Below are 9499 nucleotides of genomic sequence, written 5' to 3'. Positions count from 1 at the left end.
TTTATTCTCTAAGCCAGGACTTTTCCTAGCCCTCGATTGTTTGCCTATCCCCAGTTTTATTTCCCCGACCCTTTGTCTCGCCCAGGTCACTTGGCTTTCCTAGCTCCCCACGTTCCCCCTCTAGCTCTCAAATCCTAGCACATTGTTTCCTAGCCCCCAATCTTTTCCCTAGCCCTCAGGTTGCTCTAGCCAGATTCTCCCCCCCCCGTCTTTTCAGCCCACAATTTGCTTTACTTAGCCCTCCATTCCCGTAGCCCACAATATTTTCCCTGGCCCTCAGTTCTTCTCTCGCTCAATTCTCCTAGCCCTTTTTTTAACCTGACCCTCATCTTTCTGGCCCCAAATCCTTTCCCTCAGCCTCCAAACTTGGGAAGAACCTGCCCAACCTCTCTCTTGAAACCCGGCTTCCGTTATTTCAGGGTCTCTTTTCTAGGAGGGGCAAAGTTTGCATTTCCATTTGGTTTGCATTTAGTGCCCGTCATCTGAACAGCATCCTTGACCTTGCCTGGCCCTCATGGCTCTGTCTTTCTGGCCCTTTGTGGCCAGGAAAGCTTGGGGGCCTTGCTGGATGAAACAGGTCAAGGGCTTCCTTCTGCCTCCTTTTTCAGAGTATTGCTTTACATCCTTGGTAACCTTGGGTTGATCCACTGGCTGCTGTCTTCAATGGCTAAGGCCCCTTTCCCGATCCGCCCCTCGAGGTAGAGAAACCGATCTTCCTTTGGGTTTGGAAGGCATCCCCCACACAATAAGCCATGTTGAGGACCCCAGAGGTCAGGGGCCCTCTCTGGACTCCCAGCACCACAGCCCAGGAAAGTCCTGCGATCTGCTCCTTTGGACCCGGGCGCGGGGATCCCAGCAGCCCCCAGATGCAGCTCCTCCGGCGGCTCTTTCCCCCAGGTGTACCCCAGACGGCCGTGGGGCCCCCTTGCCTCGGCTCAGCTGCTGCCTCTCACACCACCCCCAGGACCCGAGATCAAATCCAATGCGAGCGACCACTGCTGCAGGAAACTGCCGGTAATCCTTGTTTTTCTGTCCATTGGGTCCCCTGGCCTACCTCTTGCCTTGGACACTTCTCTTCAGGTGTCCTTCGGGCCAGGAGCCGGGCCATGCGTCGTTCCTGGCTTGCAGCAGTGTTTGGGACCTCCAACACCCACACTCCAAACCATTTGCCAAGTTGGCTGAGGCTTCTGGAAGCAAAAGTCCCAAACACCTGGAGAATAGTTTGGGGAATTGACACTCGGCATGGTGCCCAAACGTTGGTTCTCCAGCTGTTGGGACTTCAGTTCCCAGAGAAGCCCCAGCCAGCTTGGCAATAGATTCAAGATTCTGGAACCTGAAGTCCAAACATCTGGGTTTGGGGAACCACTGATCTAACCAGAATTTGAGAACCACTGATCTACCAGAGTTGGGAACCATGCATCTACCAAAGTGTTGGGAGCGCTGATCTACAGCATTAGAAGCCTGGTCCAAGCCACACTGCGGAAATTATCCCATTTGACACCCCTTTAACTGCCCTGGCTCAGGCTTGGAAAACCCTGGATTGGTAGTTTATTGGGACCCAAGAGCTTTCTGACAGAGAAGTCCATGGCTCACAGATGACATTTCCCACAAATTCCAAGATTGAGCCAGGACGTAAAGCAGTCCCAAACTGATTATTTCTGCAGTGGGGTTTGGACCAATATTTTTGCAAGGAGGACAAGGGAACCGTCAAATCAAGCAGAAAATCCTGACTAGGGTCCAAAACACCCTGCAGAAATAATCCAGGGACACAAAACTACAGTGCCCAGAATTCCCACATTGAGCCAGGCAATTAAATGGTCTCAAACTGGATTATTTTACAGTGTGGTCACCCAGTGGGTCTCATGGCTGAGCTGGGAACTGAACCCTGGTCTCCAGAGTGATAGTTCATCACTCAAACCACTAGGCCACTCTGGCTCTCATGATCTACCTTGTTAGCAGGCCTCGTGGGGGGGTCGTGTTGAGGGGAAAAGTCTGTGGCTAATGACCCAAATGTTGGCACTTATTCTAGTGTGTGGAAACATTCTCAATTTCCCTGTACTTTACCCCACCAAGTTGATATGTGCTTCTCTTTTAATTGCAAAAATTGTGACTAAATACATCATCAGAAAAAACCATCTGTAAAAGTCTAGTCGAAGGCTTTCTATAGCGGCATCCATAGTTTTTTTATGGTTTTTTCGGGCTATGTGGCCATGTTCTAGAAGTTTATTTCTGCGTTTTTGCCAGCATCTGTGTGCTGGCATCTTCAGAGATGCCAGCCACAGATACTGGCGAAACGTCAGAAATAAACTCTTCTAGAACATGGCCACCACATAGCCTGAAAAACCCACAGAAACCATCTGTAAAATTTAGAGGTCAGGAAAGGATCTCCACCCAGCAGCTAAGGAAAGGATTTTGATGTATGAGTAGTCTTGCATTTGCCCAGCTTTTTTGGTCGTTTTGGGATTCAGTTTGAGTCTGTCCTACCATCCCTTAAAGTCTGGAGGGCGAAAGACCCATTATCGGACACTGATAAGTGAACTAAGAGCCACACCTGGGCTTGGTACAACCTTTGGCATTGAACTGGGTTTACCATGCCACTTGGAACCTATTCTGAAAAGAACTGGCAGTTCATAGAGATTAATTTCTATAGTTTGACTTCCCAAACGTTGGCTGTTTCCTCTTTTCCCCTGATTAAGGTCAGAAGCATTCATATATCTAGAAAGAGGTATGACCAATATTTGGCAGCTATTCAGTACTGAGGTTTGAGCTTGCTCTTGGATTTGTAATGTGGCAGAAGGGTCGGAAATTATAGTTGGCCCTCCGTATCAATGGATCCTTTATGCACAGATTTAAGCATCCACGGCTTGAAAATATTCCAAAAATATATAAATTCCAAAAGGCAAGCCTTGATTTTGCTATTTTATACAATGGACCTGGTGTTTTGTACCAAGATGGTCTGGATGTACAGCTTGCAAAGGATTTGTGGGAGTGTCAAACAGTACGGTGGGCCCTTGGTATCTGCTGTGGTTTGATTACAAGACCCCCTGTGGATACCAAAATCCATGGATGCTCAGGTCCCATTCAATACAATGGTCTCTACCTTATATAAAATGGGAAAATCAAGTTTTGCTTTTGGGACCTTGTCTGTTTTTAAAATGTTTTCAAGCCGTGGATGCTTGAATCTGTGGATAAAAAAACGTGGATATAGAGGGCTGACTATATATGGGACACCGTTTTACTATGCCATTGTATTTAATGGGACTTGAGCATCCATGGGGGTCCTGGAATCAAGCGCCAGCAGATACTAAGGGCCCACTGTTTGTTTGTTACTCCCACACATCCTTTGCAACAAGTTGTACATCTGGGGCATCTTGGGGTTATCAAAATGAGAGGCTGCTCAAAGGACATACCATTATTGTGGTTGTGTGGTCACTCAGTCGTATCCCCAGACTGCTTGTCGTCGCTCTGTTGCTTCCAGTCAGATGTTGCCTGGATGCACCTGCTGGGGGTGTAAGAACAAAATAAAAGGGTTACTCGTTCAGCCCTGTAAACATCCAGAGGTAGCTGTATAGCAAATCAAATAACATCAAAAATCCACCAAACAGTGATGCCTTTATGGGGCCATCCGAAATGCACAAAATACATGTTGCAAGCTTTTGAAGCTACATTGGCTTCTTCATCAGACAAGGTTAGGAGGGGGGGAAATGAAGATGTTAGTCATAGGTCTACATTTTGCTGTCTTTGTTCTCAGTTCAGCCATGGTATGGAGGGCTATTACTTGCAGGCCAGCATCTTCTAGCCATGTGGCTCCTAGAAAGTCCAGGAAATCAAACATGCATTTGTGTTCAGCCTTATGTTATCCAATGTTGTATTTCCTAGAGTGGTCAGATGCAGGCCTCTCAGAAATGTGAAGACAGGACACAAACGTTGTTGCTGTATGTTTTGCATCAGCTTGTATTCAGAGCATGGTTCTGATCTTGGAAATAATTCAATAACTGTCATGACTTGTAGTCAGTGGGAGGCAAGGAGTGGGAACTTTCTGCCTGGAACCCAACTTGTTTTTCTTTAGGCTCCGGGGTGTGGGTGGTGTAGCCTGCAACCTTCCAGATGTTGCTGGACTATAGCTCCCACCATGCCCCTACCTTGACCATGCCAGCTAGAACTGATGGGAAAAGAGGATCAGCAACATATAGAAGACCATAGGTTCTCTAAACATGTTTAAGTGTGTCTGAAGAGTAAGAATTCTCCATCTTCTTTGAGGAACCCATTCCCTTGGATTCTGTCTGATTCCTGTTCTGAATTTCATTCTCAATGGGATGAAGACCAGATCAAAACAGAAACTCTGACAGTAACTGTGTTGGTTATTTATAGCATATAGCATATCATCACTTTTATTATAATCCAATGCAGAGATGTTTCAGAGGGCCTGAGAATAAGTTGATTGGTAGGAGACAAGGCAGATGAATCAAACAAACAGAATGGGTGGCATATTTGCATTGTTGGAAGATATTTTGACCTTGCAACTTTTAATGCATTTCTTGCACTACACCAATGAGTCCAGACACCCAGTCTGGAAATTGCTGTTTTCTGTTATGTGCTCTGAACACCTGCATCTTTCAACTACAGGGCGTTTCTCAAGTTCTAACTGCATAAATAGTAGATGAGAGTATTTTCAGAAGGCTCTTCTGTTTTGTGAAAGAGCCATAGCAGAGTGATATAGCAACAGTGTTCCATGTAGTGGACCTAGAAAAGAAATCTATCCAAAACTCCACAGACCTGCTTCCAGTCAATGCAGAAAAGGACGGCAGATGATCTCTTGTTGTGTACCTTTGTTTCTGCTTTATGGCGACCCTAAGGCAGACCTATCATGAGATTTTCTTGGCAGGTTTCTTCAGAGGGGTTTTGCCTTCCTCTGAGCCATGTTGTTAGTTTTGAATGAAACGTTTGCCAAGACATGTTGACCTGTTTTTCTTTGTTGTGGTGTTTGAACCTATTTCTCATCAGAGAGGGTCCTGACCTCCTGTAATCTGGGTTATGCACCTCCCATTCGCAGGGACAAAAGAGAAGACCGGCCCCCTATATAGGGAGGAGCTAACCCCCCTGGGCCTCAGTCTTGTTCCTGCCTACGCTCCTGGTAGGACGCGAATTCTTCTGCCAGCGAAGTTGGTCGTTTGCCGTCAAAGCGGTACAGATTTGGCTTGCCCTTTCCTGCTCCCTCTCCCCTCTGCCTCTCCCCCTCTTGGTGGTGGGCTATGGCAGAGGACCCTAGCTGCACAGGTGAAGGGACCCCCCCAGCTCAGGGTCACTCTGCCCAGGGGTTGCCGGTCCCGCAAGGGGAACCGGAGGCAGAGGTAGAGCCAGGAGCTCAGCCAGTGGAGGGTCCGACCCTCCGAGGCGCTGAGCAGCCCTCATCCCGCCGCTCGGGCCGCCCAGGACCCCAAGGCGTCGAGGAGGGCCCCACTCCACCCACCCGCGTTGAGGTAAGCCCCATCAGGGGACTTTGTGTGGGCCGTGTTTGCCCGCAAAGCGGCAAACCTCTTGGGGGTGGGGGAGCTTCCCCTAGAGAGCCTGCTTGGGGGCCTTTCCATCCCTGCACCCCAGTTAGGGGCTCCGCAGCCCCCCTCTGTTGAGCCCCTGTCGACCAGGGGCCAAGGCGGAGCCTCCGCCGCTGCAGAGAGCGCCCACACGCATGGGGACCCGGGAGCAGGTCCTTCCCCCTCCTTCCCCAGCCGCCTCCCTCCCGTGGGCCTGGGAGGCCTCCAGGCCTTGGCGTCGGCGCTGGGAGCCTGCTGGGCGCTCCAGCCCTCAGCGCCCCACAGGCCAAGGCCCTGGCCGGCTCCGCCGCATTGGAGCCCACCTTTGGGGCGGCCCTTGCCTACGACGAGGGCGGGAGCGTGCCCTCGGAAGGCGGGCGCCATCTTGGGGCTGGCCATGGAGGCCGCCATCTTGGGTGCCCTGAAGGGAGCCGCCAGCCCAACCATGTGAGCTCTAAGGGAGCCCCTGCTGCCGCTTGCCCCAGGGCTAGCCGCAACCCCACGGACCCCTTCCCCACCCAGCTAGATCAGGCCGGTCTGCAACTGGGTAAGCGGCCAAGGGAGGAGGACAAGGTCTCTCTCTCCGACTCCGAGGCCGACTCCGGAGCCATACGCCCCCCCAAGAGGCGCAGTCGTCCGCTGCCAGCAGACTGACTTGGCTTCCTCAGACCTAGAGGAGGGCGCAGAGCCAGAGGCCAGGGAGGATCTAGAAGAGGGTGAGTTATCAGGGGAAGAGGAAGCCAGTGACCCGGACCCCCCCTACTGTTTCAGCCCGTCTTTTTAAGACGGAGGACTTCCCCAGACTCCTCAAAAAGACCCTAAAGACCCTTGCCATTACTCCTCCAGTGGAAAACAAAGCCCCCTGGGAGTCGGAGCTGCCTAGGGTGGGAGAAGGCCTCTTCCCGGTCCCTACCCCACCCACAGCCGAGATCCCTTGCCCTGCAAACCTCATGGAGGTCATTAGAACCGAATGGGACAGGCCAGCGGTCTCGGGCCCATACACCAGCGCCCTAAAGAAGCTCTACAGCTTCCCTCCATCTGTGATGGAGAAGTTCCAGGTTCTGGTGGTGGATGCCCCCGTGTCCGCCTTAGTTTCTTCCGCCGTTTTTTGTAAGGATGGTGAGGACACGTTAAAGGTGCCGAAACGGCCCTCAAAAAGGCACATGAGGCTATGTCGGTGGCTATCAGAGCGGCGGCCGCAACCTCCATAATAGCCAGGGCCTCTCTCCAGTGGACGAGAGAGCTCCTCCAGGAAGTACCCTCTCCATCAGTCTCACCTCAGGCAGGGCCTGAATAAGATAGCCTTGACGGCGGCTTACACAACTGACGGGACACTGGACTCAGTCCAATACTGTGCCAGAACCCAGGCGGCGGTCACCGTCTGACGCCAGCTTTGGCTAAAAAACTGGAATGTCAATGCCAAATCAAAGAACAATCTGGCCTTCACTCCCTTCCTTGGGACTAAATTGTTTGGAGAGTCGCTCGACCATGTCCTGGTAGAGGATAAGGATAAGAAAAAGTCCTTGCCGGGGGGCCACAAGTCAGAGGCTAGGCCTAGGCCTAGGTCCAAGAGACAGCTTTTTCGCTCTTCCAGACCCTTCTCCTCCCCCTCTCCTCCTCCTTCCAGTCCAGAGACTCTAGACCCTTTGGACAGCGATGGAGTGACTCCAAGTTCCAGCCCAGGCAATCCCGCTAGCCTTTCCAGCAGAGAGGCCAGCCCGGAGGCAGAAGAGGAGCAAAAAAGCAACATCAGCCATGACGGGGCGCCCCCAGTGGGGGGCAGGCTGAGACACTTTGTCGATGTTTGGGAACGATCCACGAAAGATCAGTGGGTCCTCAACACCCTAAGATCAGGCTACCGTATAGAATTCCGCTGCTTACCCTGCGAGAGATTCATCCCCTCCCCAAAGACAAAGAATCCAGCCAAACATCGCCTCCTACTGGACACCATCGAAGATCTGCTCCGCCTGCAAGCCATCGAAGAGGTCCCAGCCTCTCAGTAGCGCAGAGGCTGCTACTCCACTTTCTTTTCGGTGCCAAAGAAGAATAGTACCTGGAGGACTATCCTAAACCTGAGACGGGTCAACTCCTTCATATCCTACAAGAAGTTCCAGATGGAGACCCTCAAATCTATCCTAGAGTCACTCCAACCCAGGGACTTTCTTTCCTCTTTAGACTTGCGGGATGCCTATTTTAATATCCCCATTCACCCCGACTGCAGGCGCTACCTGAGGTTCGCCTACAACAACCGCCACTTCCAATACAGGGCGCTGCCCTTCGGCCTATCGTCGGCTCCGAGGGTGTTCACAAAGGTCCTGGTGGCTCTAGTGTCCCACTGGAGGACAAGGAATATCCACGTCTACCCTTACCTGGACGATATCCTGATCCAATCCCCATCTCTACTCCAGGGTCGGGCGGATGTCTGCCAGGTCCTTCGTTCCTTGGATGACCACGGTTTCCTGGTCAACATGACAAAGAGCTCCACGGAGCCGGCGCGTCAGATTCTCCACCTAGGGGCCCTCCTCAACACAGAGAGGGGCTTGATTTCCCTCATGACGGACAGAGTCCAAGCCATCTCCAAAGCAGTCTCCCAGATCCTGAGGCGCCCCAGAGCCAGTATCGCTCTCCTAGCCCACCTCCAGGGCCTCATGTTAGCAGCAAGGGACTGCGTTCCATGGGCCACGGTCTACTCCAGGTCCCTCCAGTGGTTCCTCCTCCCCTTCCAGGAAGCCATAGTGTCAAGGTCCTCCATCAAGGTGTTGGTTACGCCCCAAGTCCTCAACTCCCTGCGATGGTGGATCTCGCCAGCGATCCTCAGGGGCTGTCCGATCTGGTACCCCGAGAAGGTCCAGATCACAACCGACGCAAGCTTGAGGGGATGGGGGGCACACTACGGCCCTCAGATGGCTCAGGGGAGATGGTCGCCGGAAGAACAGACCATGCCCATCAACTGGCTGGAGCTGAGAGCAGTCAGGCTGGCCCTCCTAGCTTTTCGACAGTCAGTTCACAACAGACCAGTCCTAATAAGGACAGACAATGTCACCACCAAAGCCCATCTCAACCGTGAGGGCGGAACAAGGTCAAGAGATCTGATGAGCGAGTCATGTCTCCTGTTTCGATGGGCCGAGTCCAACCTTATCTCCATCGAGGCAGTACACCGTCGAGGAGAGCTCAACACAATCGCCAACTGGCTGAGCAGATCGGACGTCGACCAGGGCGAGTGGTCACTTCACCCAGAGGTATTCTGACAGATAGCTCTCCAGCTAGGCCAACCGACGGTGGACATGTTCGCCTCCCCCATAAACACAAAGCTATCCAGGTTCGTGTCTCGGTTCCAGACAGAAGGGGCCGAAGCAGTTGACACCCTCAATCTCCAGTGGCCCAGGACGCTGGTCTGTGCCTTCCCCCCGCTCCCTCTGCTGCCCAGGCTGGTGGCCAAGATCCGGAGTGACAACTCAGACATGATCCTGGTGGTGCCAGCGTGGCCCAGGCGGGCATGGTTCTCCGAGATTCTGACCATGTCATCAGCCTCCATGGCCCTTCCCCACCGCCGGGACCTTCTAAGTCAGGGCCAGATCCTTTACCCCGACCCAGAGTGGCTGAACCTTCACACCTGGAGGCTGAACGCGACATGCTTCAGCGGTGTGGATACTCCATTGAGGTAACAGACTCCATCCTGGCGTCCAGGCGCCCGTCGACTAACCGCATCTATGAGGCCACCTTTAGATCCTTTAAAAGATGGTGCAAGCTGAGACGCATCAGCTACCTCAGTTTCTCGGTCTCAGACTTGCTACAGTTCCTTCAGGACGGCATCAAAAAGGGTCTGAGGCCCAACACTGTCAAGAGGCAGGTGGCGGCCATCACCTCGGTGTTGCCTCATGAGAGGGCCTCGGCTATGGCGGCCCACCCTCACATTAGGAGGCTGCTGAGGGGCGTCTCCAACAAGGCTCCGCCCACCAGACATC

The sequence above is a fragment of the Sceloporus undulatus genome, chromosome 9, assembly GCF_019175285.1.
Source record: "Sceloporus undulatus isolate JIND9_A2432 ecotype Alabama chromosome 9, SceUnd_v1.1, whole genome shotgun sequence".
NCBI lineage: Eukaryota > Metazoa > Chordata > Lepidosauria > Squamata > Phrynosomatidae > Sceloporus > Sceloporus undulatus.
This window is presented reverse-complemented; position numbering follows the sequence as displayed.